This window comes from Ovis canadensis, chromosome 25 (genome assembly GCF_042477335.2).
Source record: "Ovis canadensis isolate MfBH-ARS-UI-01 breed Bighorn chromosome 25, ARS-UI_OviCan_v2, whole genome shotgun sequence".
Lineage (NCBI taxonomy): Eukaryota > Metazoa > Chordata > Mammalia > Artiodactyla > Bovidae > Ovis > Ovis canadensis.
Genome location: NC_091269.1, coordinates 29873627 through 29894992, shown reverse-complemented (window position 1 = coordinate 29894992; position 21366 = coordinate 29873627). Strand labels below are relative to the sequence as shown.

At 42.7% G+C, this 21366-nt stretch overlaps 1 protein-coding gene across 2 annotated transcripts in view; it reads right to left on the bottom strand.

The window, feature by feature from the left end:
• Positions 1-21135, bottom strand: part of CHRM3 (cholinergic receptor muscarinic 3) — a 554189-nt gene extending 533054 nt beyond the window's left edge. Inside the window, exon 1 of one of the 2 annotated variants that reach the window (XM_069571618.1) lies at positions 20489-21135. The gene's annotated coding sequence lies outside the window, so the exon portion shown is untranslated. The remainder of the gene's footprint in view (positions 1-20488) is intronic. The other variant, XM_069571619.1, reaches the window with a different exon arrangement.
• Positions 21136-21366: the final 231 nt, after the last annotated feature.

Here is a 21366-nt window from a genome sequence, read left to right as displayed (position 1 = left end):
AAAAATGCTAGAGGAAAGCTATCTGGAAGGTCCAGAGAGCATCCAGTTCTGACTGGAGCAAAAGGTGCAAAGACTCTGGAAGAGATGAAAGACAGGAAGGGAGGGAGGGAGATGCAGGGAAGAAAAGGAGACAATGAGACAGTATTAATTCCAACAAAGTCAAAAAATAATATAAGAAGAAGATATCATAGTTCTGTAAATGGTTCTATAGTGAGTAAAACATACAGTCAAAACATGCTTATAGGGACCTCCCTGGTGGTCTGGTGGTTAAGACTTCACCTCCCAATGCAGGAGGTGCAGGTTCAACCCCTGGTTGGGGAACTAAGATCCCACATGCTGTGTGGCCAAAAAATCAAAACATAAAACAGAAGCAATATTGTCACATATATAATAAACACTTTTAAAATGGTCCACATTAAAAAAAATGTTTAAAATAACTTGCTTGCAATGAATATTGATTTGACAAAAATTTTAATGGTTCTCTTGGGAGTAAAAGAAAAGAGATTTACAACAGGGCTACAACTTCATTTTCTGTAGTAAGAAGTAAATCCTTAAAGCAAGTCGAAAAGCAAGACATAGCTGCCAGAGACTGTTATCTAGAGATATATAGAGTAAGTAACAGATATAAAAAAGGGCCTAAAGAGATAAAAATGGTTGCCTCTCATGAGTGGGGATCTGGGAGTGGTGGGCACCTGAGGATGCTGTCATTTTATCATAGCCTTGGGAACTATGACTTTCTAAATGCCAGGGATACTGTTGTTACTGTTCAGTTGCTCAGTTGTGTCTGGACTCTCTGCGACCCCACAGACTGTAGTCCGCCATGCTCCTCTGTCCATGGGATTTCCCTGGCCAGAATATTGGAGTGGGTTGCCATTTCCTACTCCAAGGGATCTTCCTGACCCAGGGATCAAACCCACATCTCCTGTGTTGGCAGGCAGATTCTTTACCACTAGCGCCCCACCTGAGAAGCCCCCAAGTACTGTGTAAATCATATTAAAAACACAACAGAATGGACATATCTGGGCAGGCTTTTATCTCAACTGCCCTTGGATGCTGAGAACAGGCAGTTTTGCCAGGCAGAACACAACCAGTTTAGGACTCCCTGAGCCAAAGGAGCTGAAAAAAGCAGGAAGGAGCAGGAAGATCAAGGGAATCATTCTTAGAGTTTCTCATTTTGCTTAAGAAAAAAAGTATATTGATCTTTTCTACTGCTCAGAAACCAAGTATTAAGGGACAACCCTGCAGACATTTCCACGGAAATCCTTCTTGAGGGACTGAAGGTGAGCTCACTCAAGTACCAGTCCTAAAGGACCAGAGGATTCAAGAAAGAGGTGGCGATGGAGGAAGTGGGTGAGGAGGGATGTTGCAGGCTTAATGAGCGAATTGCGTCAACACTGCAGAACTTCTAGGGAGAGAGTCAAGCAAGGGGACTGGGGAACTGTGAGTGTGAGGTGGATGAAGTCACTCCCGCCTTCGTATCACCATGACATAAATGATTAAAGTATGCATTCCATGGCAGTGATATTGGCCCAAATGGGGTGAAAATGAGTTCTGAGAGGGCAGAAAGTCTTAGAGATTGCAATGACTTCTGACTCTCTAAATGGTCATATTTTATAAACAAATATGCTATAAATATATGGTATTAAAACTTCACGTGGTTGGATTTCCCTGAAGGTCCAGTGGTTAAGACTCCAATGCTTCCAATGTAAGGGGCATGGGTTCCATCCCTGGTCAGGGAACTAGGATCCTATATGCCTCACAGCATGGTCAAACGATTTTTTAAAAAATTATTTAACCAAAAAAAGGAGTCCAAAAAAATTGTCCTTTTCCCATTTTAGAAATATTCATGTGGTAGAGAGATTATTAGGGGGAAAAAAATGTCTAAAAGGCTCCTAAGGGTGGCATTAATGAGGAAAATCCAGTGGAGAAACACTGGATTAAAATAAAAGGTAAAAGAATAAATAATGGTTGGAAACATTTAGAATGTAAACTGGTAAAAACTGAGAAGGACCTTAGAAACTCTGGGAGCTTGAGAGCATTTTGTGATGGAAAACCATTTTTAAGGATAATATCAGACACCTAATACCATATACCAGAAGGTTCTTTAAAAGTTAGGAAAGAACAAGTAGACACCCTCAAATCAAAACTTCCCTATTATCTAAATCACTGATTTTAAACAAAAACATTATCATTTCAGTGAACTCCCTGATTTCAACTCCAAGGACACAGTTATCTTTTTAGAGATCAATGAGTCAAGCTCATGATTATCCCAAATTCCACTAGACCACTAACTTCCATGTGATCTTGGTAAGATATCTTCTGAACTTTTCAAATATCTGCTTTGAAGTCACACCGGCACAAATACTGTTTTCTGATTTGATTCAGAGCCCAGACTGCCAAAGGTTTTCACATACACATACGATTTCAAGATCTGAGATGGGAAAAACTCAGGCCCAACTGAAGTCAAGATAGTTCCTAAACTTAGGTGGGTGTGTGTGATTTGGTGATGCCCAAAGAGTCAGACACGACTGAGTGACTAACACTTTAACTTTTTTCAGGTTTCAGAGAAATCATGTCTCCAGGAAGTGTCTTCTACCCAACCACTATCGAACACAAATTACAGCACTAGGGATGTTATCTTCTCATGATTATGTCCACATCAGCATTCTTCAAACCAGACAGTCTGTTACACCATATTAATATATTAAGTAATATTACTATATTACTTTTTAAAGATACTTCTCAACAGAAAGAAAAATTAGTTGATCCACTCAAATCTCAAACTCCATGAAGACAAGACACGGTCTTCTTTCTGCATCACTCTATCTCCAGCATGGAACAGCATCTTGGCATTAGCAGTACTCAATAAATATGTGACAGATGGGAATACAGAAAACATTACCTTCAAGTGTGTTTAGCAATATTTCAAGCCTAGAATTTGTTGTCAAAAAATCTAACAGAATAGGTTGCGTGCGTGCTAAGTCGTTTCAGGCATGTCCAACTCTTTGCCACCCAATGGGCTGCAGACTGCCAGGCTCCTCTGTCCATGGGATCCTCCAGGCAAGAATGCTGGGGTGGGTTGCCATGCCCTCCTCTAGGGGATCTTCCCAACCCAAAGATGGAACCCTCATTTCCTGTGGCTCCTGCATTGCTGGCCGATTCTCTACCACTGAGCCACCGGGGAAGCCCCTAAGAGTACACTATTTAAACAGACGCAGTGTAACTGCACCACTCTAAATCATATTAGCAAAGTCACAGAAAACTAAGAGCATCCGGGGCCAGCACACCTTTGGCTGTGTATCACACTTTGCATAGTGACACACAGCAGGCACTCAACTGTTGATTTCCCAAAGTATGATAAAGAATCCCAAATTCAGATAATCCCTCCTCTTTTTCTTCCATTTTATAACCATAAGAATTTCTTTACTCCCTTTTTTAAAAGCATATGTTCACAATTAAGTAAGTGGGCATTTACAAAAATAGGATTGAAAAGAATGAGAAGGTAACAAGTTGCTTCCCTCTTATCTAATTGTAATAGAAAAATGGGGTAAAACATCATGATTGAAAAGAAAGCTAGGCCTGTTCAATTTGACTGAATGTGCTAGTTTATTTCATTGTTCTTCATGTCTACAGTCATTAATCTGTCACCTGTAATTCACTATAAATGATGCTATCAGTAATTATTTCAACATGATTGTTCAAAAGAAAAGGCCCTAGTTCGAAGGACAATATGGGTTAGGTTTGTCAGTTTTCCTTTCTGCAATAATAAAAAGTGGCATTGCATTTTCATTTATTCAGTTAGTGTTTGACAGAAGCCCACTGTGGGTCAGGCAGTGTTCTAGGAACTAGACATTTAACAATTAAAAGGTCAATTCCTCTGTCTCAGAGAGCTCACGCTGTAAAGAATATAAGCAGACAATAAATGAAAAACAAAATGTGCACTTTCTTAGTGGTAATAAATTTCCAGGAGAAGGACAACAATTAGGGAGATGATGATAGAAGGGGTGCATGCTTTCATGGGACGTGATCACAAAATGCTGACCTGATAAGGTGACATCTGGGGAGAGATCTTAAGTACAGAAGCAAGCTGTATAGATTTCTGGATAAAGAATGTTCCAAACAGAACAGTAAGTGCAAAGACTCTGAGATGGAGATTGCATGATATAGACCAAAAAACAGTAGGGATTTTTCACATGTAAGTTTTGCCTAAATAGCTTACCTTATATCTCTATCTATTTAAACCTTACTGGTCTTTTAAAGTGAGATCTCTCAAGTGAAATCCTTTAAACCAAGTTCCTGGTATCCCTCCAAAAAGATCTGGCTTCTCTACCCTTTGAATCCCAAGAACAACTTGGCTCAGAAAATTCTGTTTTATAAGTGAACATCTTTGTAGACTATAAACGCATATCTAGGGTTCAAGACTTGGCTGCAAATTTGTATAACCCCTTCTGAACCTAGCTTCCTCAAAACAATGTTGTCTTTGAAAGTCAAAGACAGTATCTTCAGTTGGTATCACCGACTCAATGGCTATGAATTGAGTCCTGAGGAAATTCCAGGAAATGGTGGAGGACAGAGAAGCCTGGCATGCTACAGTCCATGAGGCTGCCAAATGTTGGACATGACGTAGTCAGACATGAACACAGTTGGTATGGGTGTTTCAGAAATTTAGAAAGTCAGTAGGCACTACTTTTTATAGCTTAGTCTGGTTTGGACTTCAAAAACACATTATATGGCACCTTCAGTCTTCCAAGACATGCTTTGATTCATGCTTTGGTTAGTGATCTCCTTGATAAAAGGGGGAGACAGGCAGGCTGTTTATCAGCAGGATTTGGGCCAGCTTTCAGTTCTGTAAGTGATGTTGGTCTTGGTTCATACATGTGATTTGCCAGATAGAACCTCTGTTCCCACTGCATTTTCTTTGGACTCTTGTAACCAATGGTAGATCAAATGAAGTAGCCAGGCAGAGTACCTAGTATCTTTGTTTCTTCTCTCACAAGAAAATGAAACACTGGTTTCTCATGTTACATTTGTAAAGGTAACATACTCTCTAGATCCATCAACTGTGCTCGTCTATGCCTCAGTTTCAAAGACTATTTTAACTTTTTTGTACAAAAAGAACACTGGTAAAAGTATATTAAAGAGTCTGTTATATCATAACTTCACTAACAAATGTGACTTTCAAAAAGAGTTTAAAAAATGGGTTGTCCTGCATTTGAAAACAGAGTGGGTAGCCACACTGAAAATAGATGCTAGGGAGTTTAAAAATGGTCATAAAATATTGTATCCATGGAGCATAACAGTCACCACTACCTCTCATTCATGTGAGGCTAACATTATTTTTCATATCAAATGAATCATTTTGAACCTCATTTTAATTTTTCAAAATTTGACTCACTCATTGGACACAAAAGTGCAGATGTTTGCCATCTAGTGGCAAAAATTAGTATTGGCACTCTACTTTTTCTAGGAAAGTGTCAACATTTTGCTGAGAAAAATGTAATCTAAGTCCCATGTTTCCCCATCAGGAGAAAGCCAAGTCTAGGAAGCTAACACATCTAACTGGTTATACTATCCTCATACTCCCATGTCTTCTCTTCTTGACACTAAGTAGGAACAGGCTTGGTTAGAAATCCCTAGGAACACGATTTTAGGATTTATGGATGCTGAATTCACAAAGATATAAGTTCCACCAAAGCAGAATGACTATTCATCTAATTATCTCTAGCATCTACATAAGTAACTAAAACAATTCAGCAACTTAGCAGATTTTTCTATAACATGCTGCTGCTGCTAAGTCACTTCAGTCGTGTCCGACTCTGTGTGACCCCATAGACGGCAGCCCACCAGGCTCCCCTGTCCCTGGGATTCTCCAGGCAAGAACACTGGAGTGGGTTGCCATTTCCTTCTCCAATGCATGAAAGTGAAAAGTGAAAGGGAAGTCGTTCAGTCGTGTCCGACTCTTCATGACCCCATAGACCGCAGTAATCACATTTATTTAAGAATGTATTCTATATCAAATGGCAAAGTTCAACAATACAAAACCAAAATTATTTTTGCACCAACCTAATACTTTTACTCAAATTGAATGCAAACTGTTATTTTCAAAGCTGAAAATAGACCAGACTGTGGATCACCTATCAGAGGAATTTCTAAAGTTCTAAGGAATCGGGCGATTGATAATTTTGTTTAACTCTCTAAAATCAATATAATTTACGTTAAATTTATGTAAAAGTATTAAGTGTTGTTGTATATGATTTTTAAAATGTACCCATGTTTGGAATTCTATTGTAAAATTCCCTTTAATTGATGAACAAAACTAATCTATGTCCCTTTCTACGAACATTCATAATAGTTAAACTACCATGCACATACGCAGCAGTTACAGACTATTTTGTTCTTCCTTTCTTGACATCCTATTGTTTGTATCAATGATATATGTGATGTACTTGCTCAGAAAGTTAATTCCTAAATATAGCATTATACACAGGACAAAATGGGGTCAGCTTCTGATATAGTTTTATGATATACTACTAAAAACAAAGAAAAACTGTTGAGGACTAGATGTATTTGAGATAACTTCTGTTTTTACACCACCCTGTAAACATTGTTATCCATATTAAAAAAAAAAAAAAAAGCTATAAATTTAGCTACAGGGGAGCACATTTGATGGAAATGTGCACTCAGCTGCATCTGACTCTGGGACCCCATGGACTGGAGTCTGCCAGCCTCCTCTGTCCACAGGATATACTCCAGGCAAGAATACCAGAGTGTGTTGCCATTTCCCCTCAATGGGATCTTCCGCACCCAGGGATCAAACCGGGGTCTCCTGTGTCTCCTGCATTGGCAGGCAGATTCTCCACCACCACTGTGCCATCTGGGAAGCCCTTAGTTTCACCTTAATTCTCCACCTGAGATCTTAGTCCTTCCTCAATTGTATTTAAATTCCAATGGAAAAGAGCACTCCACCCTTCCTCAAAGTCTGAGAAACACCCTAAATTGAATGACTCATCTTAACAGAGAACAGCCTAAGACAATGTACCCCTTGCCAATCCAGGCTATTAATCTACTTTTTAAAAAAATACAAAGTGTTTCTCTATCTCATTCAATCTTACAATCAAAATATTCTGTCACTCTCTCTCTCCAATTAGTAGATTTTAATATTTAGCAGACAGAAGTATCATTCAAGGTTATTTATTTAAAATGCAGATGGACAGACCCTGCCTCCATTATGATTCAGCTGATCTGGTTTCAATCCCCAAGACTACAGTTTAACAACTAAACCAGTGATTTTGGTTAAATGATCCTGGACTACAATGGTAGAAATATCACCTTAAGTCCCTGGGATGGAACTCTTTGCAGGGATTACAAAAAGCCCTCAGGAGACCTGGCTACCTATAGCAGCCAGAAACCAACAAAAATGACTCCTTCAAAGGTCCTGGCCAGTAGAACTAGACAGTGAGAGGAGCCCTCATCTGTTAGATGTTCCCAGAGACCAACAAAAATGACTCCTTCAAAAGTCCTGGCCACTAGAACTAGACAGTGAGAGGAGCCCTCATCTGTTAGATGTTCCCTGAAGGACCATGCCTCTCAAAATGTTAGGATCACCAGTGTAATAATTATATCCTTGCAGACAACCCTTCCAGCAAGTGAAACTCTGAGTCCAACTTGTGATAATTCTATTACATTCTGTATCATATTCAACAAGACTGTCTTAGTGTTCATTAACATGGAAACTAGTTTGTCATTATCAAAATACACTGACAACTACTAAACCTCAGATTTCTCTCCTACCCCACAACCCAAAGGAACTCACAACACATACCAGAACAGTATTGCCAAGCACTGTTTTAGGCCTTTGGAATATATCATGAATAAAACATAACATGAACATCTCCACCCTGACAGAGATGTAAACCATCACTCAATTTGGCAAGCTGCTCATCCCCATTTTACAATGGGTAAGTCCTGGGGGACAGAGAAATAAATAATGGGTGACTCCTGATGTGAAGCTCAAAATCTAAAGGAAAATTCTGATATTTGCATAAATTATTCCAGTGCAAACAAGTGTGGCAAATGTGACAATATACAGGAAAGTAAGACACTCAAGGTGCAGAGGGAATGAAAAGATGAACTGTCTTGGAGGAGGCAGGCAGGCCTCCTCATGTCTGCAGGACCACAACAGCCAAACCTAGACTAGTGCATTTTAAGAAGTATGGAAGGTCTCCATGGAAACCTAGAGGCAGGAAAACAGGCATATTCCAGGATCCTCAAGCAGGCTGGTGTGCCTACAGAGTCACAGCAGAGGGTGGAAGGAAGACAGGATAGAAAGTTACGGAGAGTCAAACTATAAATGACTTTGATCTCCCTGTAGAATAGATAAAAGCAAACAAAGTAAAAAAGACAAGTCAGAGGTCACTGGGACTGTGCAAGGGGGTGGTGGGAGAGAGCCGTATCAAAGAAGTGCAAGTGGGTGCAGGAAGGAAGGACCTGATGAGACAGTTCAGGAAAATCCATTAAGATTTAGGGAGTGTATATAGGAAATAAAGAATCAAAATGGTTCAAGTTTGAGCTCCTAGGATGCATGCATGCTCAGTTGCACCCAACTCTTTGGGATTCCATGGACTGTAGCCTAGCAGGCTCCTCTGTCCGTGGGATTTTCCCAGGCAAGAATACTGGAGTGGGTTGCTATTTCCTCTTCCAGGGAATCTTTCCGACCCAGCGATCGAACACACATCTCCTGAGTCTCCTGCATTGGCAGGCATTTTTTTTTTTTTTAAACCACTGAACCACTAGGAAGTCCACTCTAGGATGACTGTGATGGAATTGATTAAGTTAGGAAAAACAGGAGGAATGGCCTATTTTGGAGAAAAATGATGGATTCCAAAGTCCAAAGGGAACATTACAGGTACCTGATTGATATTCTTTATGGAAATGTCCAGCAGGATGCCGACATGGAAATCTAGCACCCAAGGGAAGAGTTCTGTTCTACAGAATTCACCTACTGACACTTGAAGCTCTAAGTGCAGCTGAAATCACAGAGAGGGCTGTCAAGTGAGAAGAGGTGAGCTGATTCCTGGGAAGCGACTTAACATGAAAAGATAGAGGAAAACAGACACAGAGTCAAAAGATCCAAGCATATTAATTTTGTGGCCTTGGGTAAATCACTTGATAAGATGTAGAAATCTTCTTTATATAATTTCATTGATTCAGACTGCAGAAATCTCACATAGGTTCAGAGTTTTCTCCCCTTACCATCTAACACTCGACTTATAAGTATGTCTTCATAAAACACAACCAGCTCTGCTGACAACTCTATAGATTCCCTGAACATACACCTGCCTTCCCACTATCCAGGGAAATTATCTTCTAGAATTCTACCAAAACTGACTTTTTAAAGTGACAAATAGGGTAGCAATAACATTCATCATCATTAAGATTTCTGTCTCCAAAATTCTTAGGGGAATATTGATTAAAACCTCTAAAGAAATTTCTTTTTCAACAGATGTGTTACACTGTGTCTTATTGGCATTCTAAGACATAGATCATATACTTTATTTTTTCTCCATAATTCTCCCTGATGGTGTTCAGTCTAATTCTCCCTGCTGCTGCTGCTGCTGCAAGTCGCTTCAGTCGTGTCCGACTCTGTGCGACCCCACAGACGGCCTCCCACCAGGCTCTCCGTCCCTGGGATTCTCCGGGCAAGAACACTGGACTGGGTTGCCATTTCCTTCTCCAATGCATGTAAGTGAAAAGTGAAAGGGAAGTTGGCCAGTCGAGTTAGACTCTTAGCGACCCCATGGACTACAGCCTACCAGGCCCCTCCATCCATGGGATTTTCCAGGCAAGAGTACTGGAGTGGGGTGCCAGTGCCTTCTCCAATTCTCCCTAGATTGTGGTTTTATTAAATATATAAGATTTTGTTAAGTCTTTAACAGTTTTCTGTTTTTCATTCCAAACTTACATTCACTCATGAAATAAAAACATACATACACACGTGTTAGACCAATAAAAATATCTTAGAATTAAAAATTAGACACCTATTCTTTATGGATCTAAATAATGCAAAAGCTTAAACTTCAATATAAAAGGTTAAACGTCAATATAAAATCTGAGAATGCATGTCTTCTTTAATCTAGCATCAAAATGAGTGACTCCTATACCTCCACTGTGCTTTCCTGGTGGCTCAGCAATAAAAATCCCGCCTACCAATACAAGAGATGGGGTTTGGATACCTAGATCAGGAAGATCCCCTGGAGAAGGAAATGGCAACCCACTCTAGTACTCTTGCCTTGGAAATCCCATTGACAGAGGAGCCTGGTGGGTTACAGTCCATGGGGTCACAAGAGTCAGACACGACTTAGCGACTAAACCACCACCACCATGCCTCCATTAGTCCATTGTTTGACATTAGCCTGAAGGCACAGGCATAACTTGTGTCTTTTGGGGTAGTATTTCTGTGTTACTCTTACAAATCCAAAGTGTCTGCTACAATTCTAGGGTCAGAGAAAGTGCTGAATACAGACATGCTTAACTAATCAGAAATTCAAAGCAAACATTTTTCTATATTGCATCCACTTTAAGTGGATGGATTTTTATGCAATGAAATCAATCAATCTTTTAGAACACACTGTAGATTAAAAATCAAGAAGGTAGATTTATATTGAAAGTCAGCTCACAAAAGTGTATTATTATCCCAGTTTTGTATAAAGTAAATGTTAGAATGTGTACAGAAAAATATAAGAGGATTATGTTAAGAGTCCCTTGGACAGGAAGAAGATCAAACCAGTCAATCCTAAAGGAAATCAGTTCCGAATATTCATTGGAAGGACTGATGCTGAAGCTGAAGCTCCAATACTTTGGCCACCTGATATGAAGAGCTGACTCATTGGAAAAGACCTTGATTCTGGGAAGGATTGAAGGCGGGAGGAGAAGGAGCTGACAGAGGATGAGATGGTTGGATGGCATCACCGAATTGATGGACCTGAGTTTGAGTAAGCTCTGGGAGTTGGTGATGGACAGGGAAGGCTGGCATGCTGCAGTCCATGGGGTTGCAAAGAGTAGGACATGACTGAGCAAATGAACTGACTGAACTGAATGCATCGAATGTTACTTTGGGGGCACTGGATCATGATGAACTTTTAGTTTTCACATGTTTCTTTCCTATTTGAATTTGGTGTAACCCATGTTACTTTTATAATAAGAAAAACAGGAAAATGATATTTTGCACATTGATACGTACATTGAGCATTTATGACCATGACTGTGCTATAAATACTCCATTTCAGATAAATGAAACGTGGCATCATTCCAGCACTTCACACTCTAGTCTCATACACACACATGAGAGTCAATTTCTAGGCAGGTTGATAAGAAGTCCAGGATCCCCAAGGAGGGGACAAAGGGGGGTAGTTCTTGAGGAGGAGATAGGGGTCTGGAATTCTCAAGGAGGAGGAAAGGACAAATGTCTTTTTTTCTCTCTCTCTCTCCACATTCTTTAGTCTTAGTCACATAAAACATTTTTTTCTCTAAGCCCTGAACTGATTATTACACACAAACAACTCAGTTCTATCTCTGTACTAAGGATTATATAACAACAATGTATCCTGCTTGAGGACAGTTTCTCCTTCTTGAAAACCTTCTGACTAATATCTTAGAATGTATATTATGGGAGTGGGTCTAGTAAGATATTTACAACCTTGAGACATTCTTGTGATTTATTGTAATAACCAATTTAAAAAGTATATCATTCCCTTGCTAAGACTAGTAAGCAGGGAACTCTCCATCCTCCTTCTGATGTCTATGTTAGGAGCTTTCTCTGTCCCTTTTTCACTTTAACCAAACTCTGCTACACAAAAGCTCTTGAGTGATCAACTCTGGTCCCTGGTCCCAAACCTAAGTCTTCTTGGGAGATCAGGAATCTGACACACTGTACACTATTACACACAAGTGAACGTGATCAGTGGTGAAACTGAGAATCTGATACAGTTACTAAAAGATGAATTCATAGTGAAAAGTGTCACTTAAGTATCACTTCAAGCACTTTGTCCTTGACAAGCTGCTAAAATTTGGACCCATGAGGATGTGGAAGAAAGGGCATTCCAAGTAGCATGAGAACGCAAGAAAGTCATGAAAATGGCAGAGGGTATTCACAACAGCAAGTAGGGTGGGTGAAGTCAGGGTAACCTTGAGACTTGAGGCTGAATTAATGTAAATCCAAACCATGGACCATATGGAATGCTAGCTGGATGCTAATTGCATTGCTATTCAATAGATAGCATAAAGGATATCAGGGAAGTTTTTCTCATATCAGGATAGCAGGAAAAAAATGATCAGAATTGGTCTTCAATAAAAATAATCTCTAAAGTGTATTTGAAGACAATATAGTCAATAAAATCACCTGGAAAACCCAGAGACTCTAACAGAAAGGTATGAAGGTCTGATTACACCTCCATTACCTGGGGTTGTTGGGAAAGCAGATTCTCAGGCCCTCACTCCAGACCTCCTGAATCAGAGTCTGCCTTTTCACAAGATTCCCCTGTGATCTGACTGCACAGAAAAGTTGGAAAAGCCATGAATCAAGTAGGTAGGTAGTAGGAAAGAAAAGAAGCCAAGAGGCTGAGCTATTATTTGGTTGAATTATTACAATTTGGTATCTAAGTGAAGGAAGAGAGTAAATCAAGATTACTCAGAAAATTTGGAGCCATAGGATGCTGACGCGATCCACAGGAACAGGAAACCTCAAAGGAGTGTGGTGAGGAGGGAAGAGATGAAGGCTACTATCCAGCAGGCTCATGGACATGCCCCTTCCAGGAGCCACGCTGGGCTTGGAGATGATATGGGTGATCCACATTGAAGAGTACTGGAAATCTTGACAATAAATGGAGTCACAAAAGGAAAGGGGAGCAGGAAAGGCAGGCCAGTCAACCGAGGAGAAAGTCTTTGAGAACCTCATGCTGTTCAGGAGTCAAGGCAGGGAGGCTTGGAGGATAAAGAGGAACCAGAGGGGAAGAGAATCAGCAAAGTACAATGCTTTGAAAATTAAGGGAGGTTGAAGGTGTTGCTGAGAGATTAAAGGGGATGCCCAGAAAAGGGCCTCTTGTTTTGTGACTAACAGGGGACAGGTCATTTTTGGCCAAGTCATTTCTGTGAATCTGGTGAAGATGGAAGTCAGAACAAACAGAGTCAGAAATTGGTAAAAATTAAAGACATGTGGACGCTACGCATCGAGTATAAATGAAAAGGTTAGGGATGAACATGAATATTTAGAAGGGGTGCAAAGGACTAGGTTGACTTAACATTAAGCCGTTGAACTTTAAAGATTTTCTTATGGAAGAAAGATCAGAGGTATTCTCATCATAACTTTCAGAATGATTAGGAAGGCCAACAAGCACAGTGAGGAGGAATTGGATTTCTGGCTCAGCTAAAAGGAGGTTCTGCCTCTCCCTGCTCTCCGAAAATGGAATGAAGTGCATTACGAGTGTTAATTTCTCAAACTGTACAAACTACACAGTTGGATGATCACCAATGGGGAGTCATAAAGTAGAATGCTCTTCACTGATGACTTCTGTCATGAGCCAAATGACAGCCTCCCAAAAGATATGTCTGCCCACATCCTAATCCCCCCAAATCTGTGAATCTGGCCTAATATGGTAAAGGTGTAAAGCTAAGGCTCTTGAAAGGAGGAGCTTGTCTTGGATTTTCTGAGTGAGCTCTGAATGCAATCACATGTATCCTTATAAGATGGATGCACAGGGGAGAAGACACATAGCCTGAAAGAGAGGAGACAATCTGACTCCAGGGCAGAGACTAGAGGCAGTCACAAGTCAGGGAATGTAGACAGACATCTGAAGCTGCAGAAAGCAAGTACAGGTTCTCCCCTGGGGACTTCAGAGGGCGTGTGTTTGCCAAAACCTTGATTTCAGACTCCTGGTCTCTAGAATTATGAGATAGTGCATTTCTGTTGTTTAAAGCCCTAGGGAATGAATACAATGTCAAACATTACCTTTCAGCTCTGAGATTTCTTGAGTTGTTCTCACCTCATAGTGATCACCTGCTCCCGGAAGGCGGAGTCCCTGACTCACCCTCCTGAGCTTCCAGAAAAACAATGTCCACCATACCCAGTATGTTAGAGAACACCGACAGGGAACTTACCACAGGAATATGCACCCCTGTGTGTAAATGAAAAGAAGAGATAGTAGCTAGACAGGTAGACAGATGCCTGATAGATAGAGACAGACACAGAGAGAGAGACTCATTCAATTCAAGCAAGTAACTATTGAAATGTACTTGTTAAACACTCTCATGAACTTTCTCAGAGAGAATCATAAATACTACTTGGGTTACCCTTGACTATCAACTTTAATATTAAAAATATTGAGAAAACCAGAACTCAGAGCAAAGATACGTGACCTCCAGTTGCTCAGACTCTAACCCTAACCCTTATTATTAAATGAACTGAGGGACTGAAAATAATTTATCCCAGGGAAAGCAGAATAATAGCCACACCCAAGGAAAGCTGAAAAAGGCTGGTTGCTTCCTGTGTGACGAGGAGGGTTTGGGGGTTAAGAGGGAAAATGGGAGGACCCCAGGTAAAGGAACCTTGTGGCAATGCCAGTTTCCCTGCAGGGCTCCCCTCCCACCAGGTAAGACATGTGGTGGGTATTATCATGCATGTGAGAAATCACAGGCAAGGAACACAGAAGACTCTTTGCTTTCACATCATGTATAAGAGGGACTTCCCCAGTGGCTTCAGAAGTAAAGAACCTGCCTGCCAACGAAGGAGACACAGGAGACACGGGTTCAATCCCTGGACTGAGAAGATTCCCTGGAGGAGGAAATGGCAACCCACTCCAGTGTTCTTGCCTGGAGAATTCCATGGACAGAGAAGCCTGGTGGGCTACAGTGGATAGGGTGGCAAAGAGTCAGACATGACTGAGTGGCTAAGCAGTCAGCATGTATGAGAATTTCTTTCTGGTGCAATTGATTTGAGGGATCTCTGCATGACAGTTGTGTTTCTGCGCATGACAGCTGAGCTCAAAAAAAGTTGAAAATCACCAAAAACAAATGGGCTTAATAATCCTCTAAAATGACTGTACATAGATACAGAGATGTAGAAATATAGAGATATTTAGAAATATAGAGATAAATAAAGATATATAGATACACAGAACATAGTGACACTTGAAATTTATATGGATTCTTAGAGTCTACACAATACCACTAGATTGGGGTACACTGAGGTGAGAGGTGGCTGGATGAAACTTCAAATGGCAGTGGGCAAGACGCGGTACCTATATAAGCAGGTACTAGGTTTCTCTCCAGACTGGGTCCCAGAGCCAATCCTAATGAGGTAATCTGCTCCAGAGTAATACATACAAAAATACTGACAAAGGCTGTCAGCAGATCCCTTTTCCTAGAGCTTACTGACAGGATATTTTTGAGTGAATCCAATGCCATGGCCATAGCTACCTATGATCAATGAGAAGGCTTCCTTAGGAGAACATCAAAGCACCTCATAACCATAAATGTGCAGTCTTCGCAAGAGACAACTGGCAGCCCCCTCCTCTCTGAAACTGGCTGGTGATATCTTATTCTGGTTTAACCTCACCTGAATTTGACCTGAACAGTATTTACTGGAGGATATCCTGCTCAACCCAGGATGTCTAGACAAACTCCACTTCCTGCAATAGAGGTGACTGAAGGTAGGATATGTCATGGCTCAGCTGGTGTGCCGGATTTCAAGGGAACACTGGGGACAGGAAGTAAGCACGGGCTAGGCTAGAACAAATGACCTAATGAAGGATTAATTCTGTAGTGCGAGTCAACAACTCAAATTACAGTGGCCAGGAGGAGTATGGAGAACAGAGATTTGATCCTGCCAACAATGACACACAAGGAGATCTGTCAAGTGGAACTTGGCAGCACAAGTCTCCAGGCAGACATGGTGCAGAGTCACAAGGGTGGCGGTGCCTCAGGCCCAGGCTGTGCCCCTGTCCACTTTAGGGCTGCAGCAGGGACTGCTGCTTCTGGGCAGAAGGTCTTGGAAAGAGGGAGACTAATTGTCAAGGTCATGCTAATCTTTCCAGAATGACTTCAGTCCTACAAAGGCAAACTGAATATAGGGGAGAAGTTCAGTCCTGTGAAATGGCAAATACAAGAGATGCACAAACTGTGAAGTTAGCTAGGCATGGGAATCAGGAGAGTTCACTAGGGTCACGGCAGGTAAACCCATCTCAGGCTTCCCTCTTCTGTGGGCTGCACTGGTTGATGAATCTGGAAGGCCAGACCCCAAGTCTCACCAAGGCAGGGCTGGGGAAGACAAGAGCTCAAAGCCCATAGTGTGTCTGCCAGCTACCATAGCTTTCTTCCACCATTGTTTCTCCTCAAAATGTTCATTCTGGCTGGCTTCAGGATGAGCTGGCACCACTGGTAAGAAGATGGCAGTGGCTCAAATATTCCTCCTGCCTGCTTGCTGTCATCGCCAGTAGATCCCGGGTCCTGTGTCCATGTGGCAAGCCGCAGAGGAAGTACGAGAAGGTGCACGCCAGCCAGAGAACTTGGCCTTCAGGAGCTTGTGAGCAGGAAGTTCCAACAGGTGGGAGAATAAAAACAGCCAGCCTGAAGGGGAGAGCCTGCCAGAGGCAGGGGAGTCTGCAAGCCGCCCAAACTTCTGGACAAAAAGGAACACACAGCAGCCAATTACTGAGCCAGGGGGACACCTACACACTGGCTCTCCGGGCCCCAGGCCAAGGAATATTAAGGAAGGTATGCATCCAGAACATGCACGGAGTTTCACAGTGCTTCAGAGACTGATCACAAAGCCCGCGCACAGGCACCATGCCCTTCAACCACAAAGCCACTCCACAACCACCACCTGATCATCTCCACCTGTGCTCTGGGAAAGACATGCTCCGGAAAAGGAACATGCTTTTCCTGTGAGGCCCACTGTAATTCAACATTTGCAACAGCTTCACCGCAACAAAACTGTCTTTCTTTCTCTGTTTGAGGACAGTGCAGGCGCAGATCTGTACTGCCCAGGATAGGCAACTTTCAGGGTCCTGCAGACGCTGAGTTGACAATGCAAAAGGGTCCCTGCACAACCTTTCTGTGACGGAAGAAGTGATGACTGATTTAGGATTCAAAGAGGCTACTTGGATTTTGACAGGAACGAGGAACACTTCCTTAATGGAAAAGATACAGACCGTCCCATTCAAGAAACAAATTAATATCTAATTTGACTAGCTTTGCCTCCTGTAAAATTCCTTCAATGATCTCTTCACATTTTCCCTCTAAAGTTAAAACTTTCCATTCACAATGAAATTGTAACCCAAAGTGCTGTTAAGACTAATAACCAGGATAGGGATTCCACTGGACTAAATGAGACTGACAGATGAAAAATCTTGTGGAACATTTCACGGCCATCACACCTAAAAAGCACTGCATTTGAGGACTAAGCATGAGACATATTTGATTATCCTGATTAATTTTTTAAAGCTGTGGAGGGATTTGACTTTTTTTCTTATTGAAGCTACATTTGCCTTTTTGATATTCTTTGGTAAGACAGATGTGTTTTAAATTCAACAACTTATTGTGTAAAATATTTCCAGTCACTCATTAATACTTCAGAGCCACAATGGGAGGATAATGCTATTAGTCACAATACATTATGATATCAAATTAGGTCTCATAAGTGAAGGACAGGCGCATCACTCTGCATCCTGATCAGAGGTGTATGCTTTGGGAGAGCCACAATTCATTCATTTCCTATCTGAGGCGCCACCACAGCACAGCTGTTCTCTACATAAACTTCCCTGCACTGCAAACAAGACCCAGTTTCTTAATAGTTACACTGACAACATCCAGGACATTTAGGGGTAAGCAACTAATTTTGCCAATGTTAACAACTTTATTAGGCAAGAACACTATGTTAGCTTGGGGAATAATAGAGGAAATATTAGGTAAAAACTTGAACAAAATGATTACTTTCTTAAGTTCAAATACATAAGGCAACTTGGCTTTTAATCAGATGATTTAATTTTCTGTTTAATCAGTTTCCTGGTATGGATTCAAGAAGTTCTAGTTCTGTGAATTTTTTTTTTTTTTTCCTGGGCTCATGTTCAACAGGTTGTCTGCAATTGAAAGCTAAAATATCATGCAAAGAAGTTCATGTTTTCACACTCTGTAGCTTAAAATAATGAACAAAATTTATTTTTTAGGGAAATAAATCAGTTGCCTTTATAAGGAAGATAAATGAAAGAGTACACCCTAAAGAACTTTAAAGTATGCCTAAATACTCTTCAGAAATAAAATTTTTGAAGTTATACATTTACCTTTTGTCCCAGGAAGAAAAATAAAGTAATATATAGGCACTCATTTCCCTAAAAGTTAAAAAAGTTTCCTAAGTTTAAATGTAGGTTTAATGCAGCACTACTCATTATTGGAACACTCTCAATCATTCTTTAAATCTTAACCAATTCCATAAGCATGCTTTCCTTTTTCCCAAGTTACAATTTTCTCATAATTTGCCATGTGAAAATACACATTATCAAAAATCCTTTTCAAAATCTACTTTTTCTCCAATATTCTTTTTAAAATGTCAAGTAACCTGAAATAAATATTGGTTTCTATTTAAAAATAAGTACTTCAATACTACTATTTTCAGATTAAATTCAATCTTATAGCATCCTCCCAAGCCTACAGAAACAGTCTAAATCAGACCTGTAATTAATTAATTTTAAATTAGTAATTTAAACTCAAGTTATATTTCCATATGGAAACACATTTCAGAATTACTGTGCTTTCTAGCTCAACAACAGCTAATTACATATTAAGCTAATTGCGACAGACCATTGTAAACAAAATCAAAAGATAAGCTATCCAGCGCTAGGAATATATGATCAAGCCCACATTGCTGTGGCATGTTGAGTGCAGGCTGGAGAGGCAGGCATGCTCTATGTATACTCCGCAATACCAGCTCCCATAACCAGAGGGTGCACCCAACGCCATGTCTATCCCACCACATTTGGAACAAAAAGACCTCAGGGTTTTCTTTTGCTTTAATTAATAAGCTGCTACCCCAAACCTGTCTATACTCATGGATTTGTTCCAGGGTCAGCTCTCCTCATTCTGAGTGTATGTTTTCATACATGCCTCATAAGTAAATACAGGGGCATTGTTTTAAACCCCAAAAATAGTGATGGATGCTTCATGCAATATAATGAGCTCACCACATAAGATCATCTGGGACTACATAACCCACAGACATACTTTTCACACAGATTATTTTTCAAATCATGACCCCGAAAGACCCCACATGGAGGACTGCTGGCTTGCTGGCATTCTGAGGCCGAGAGAGAAATGAAAGGTCTGTGCAAAGCATACAGTGAAATAATCGGTGTCCTTAACATAAACGATTAGATAAATATATTTACCTCCTAAGGAGAGCCATCGTTTCACACTGCAAACACGGATACCAGGAAGAAAGCATATCCTTACAGCCATCGGACGGGTTCAAATAGCACTTACAGACAAACGAATGTTTGCGTTTTGAAATCTGTCCATATGGATGCAATGCCCAAACCTCTGCTTCCTCTACCACTTCGAATCCGCGTGCCAGGAGAGTCCCACACACGCCGAAGAGGATTACAATTCCAACATGCACAAGTCCGAAGTAGACAAGTGAATTCTGCTGCTCGAAATCAACCCTCCTCCAGCCCCCACCGCTTAAAAATCACACAGAAATTAACCCAGCTGTAAAGAGGCTGCCCTGGGGGAGGGTTCCAGAGAGGAGAGCCGGTGCAATTCAGCGGCCCGCGCTCCGCGAGCGCAGGCTCTCCCTGGATCTGTAAAGACTCGCACCCGGGCTCTGCACCTTCGCCCAGGTGTTAAACTAAGTGCCACATCTGCCTCTTCGCCCCCAGCGAAATGCAATCCCAACTAGCGGCCCCACTGCGAGGGTGGCAGGTGTCTGCTTTAGCCTTCTTAAAAGCGTTAGGAAATCAAATAGAGAGACCGACACACACAGCAAACGCGCGCGCACACACACAGACACACATACATACCGAAGCCAAGAAGCTCCTCTTGTCCGGACACACCGTGCCTCGGATTCTGCATTCGGAGGACAGAGAATCCAAGCGAAGGAGAGCCGGGTTGGGGGCGGACACCCCAGGTTCTTCCCCGGCCACCACTCCTATTATTCCAGTCGCTCTCCCCGCACATGGTGTCACCCCGGCGTTCCCCACCTCCGGTCTTGGAACTCCAACTCCGCACCAGATTCCGCGCTCTCCAGGTTTAAGCCCTCACTCCCAAATCGATAGACCAACTGTCCCCTCCCTCCCCAGTACCCTCTTTAAACTCCCCAAAGAAAGGACATTTCCTACCCGCGCAGAAAACTTTTTCCTGGTTTTGCAATGCGATAAGGCATGAAACCGGGTCAGCCGCTACCGCCACCCGCTTTGCCCAGCGCCGGGCTGGCGGGGGCCGTCCTTACCTGGCCGCTGCGCTCCAGGTGGCCGTCCCGCGCCGGTCGTCCGCGATCCCCCGAGGCGCGGGAGGCGCCCGGTCCACGGTGCGCTGGTCGCCTCCCGCTCAGCCTTCTGGAAGAGAGTGTCCTACGACTGCGCGCCCAAGCCCGGAGCCACCCTTCGGTTCATCACTGGTCTTTCCAGAAGCGCCCCCGCCGCCCAGGCGAACTGACGAGGAGCGCGGGGATTCGGGATGGCACCGGCTTGCCCCGCGGTGTGCTCTCCCGGGTCCGAGTGCGCTCTGCCCGCGGGCAGCTGCGGCCGCGCGTCACATGCCGCCTCCGGGCAGCGGCCGCGGCACCTGCCCAAGCGGCTGCGCTCCCGGCTCCGCACTGCCACCCCCGCGCCTGGGGCTCCCTGCGCGCTCTAGCCCTTTCAGTTCACGTCCTTTCTCCCTGTCTCCCCCTTCACTTCTTTCCCCGCCGCCTCCTCCTTCTTCTTCCCGTCCCCTCCTTTATCTCGTAGTCTCTTTTTCCACAAGCAGACGCCTGGCGCTTCAAGTGGGAGGTCTTCCCTCCTCACTAACTCTTTCTCTGCCTGGTGGTGGCGGTCGTGGCTACTGCTGGCCGCTCCTCCTCTCCTTCCTCCCCCACCCCGGGCCTCCTCCTCCTCCTCCTCCCCGGGCTGCGCGCTGGTGTAATGCACAAGCCGCCTGGGTGAGACCCAAACCTGCCAGCCTTCTGAGCATGCCCAATTGCCCCGCTGGCGTGGCGCTCGACTCCCGCGTGCTCGCTCCGCGCTGCCGGCTGCGCCTGGCGCTGGGCGGAGAGGGGGGTGGGGTTGGTGGCGAGAGCGCCCAGCTGTGGAGGAGCCCAGCGCTCTCCCCAGGTGGGCACCCAGGAGA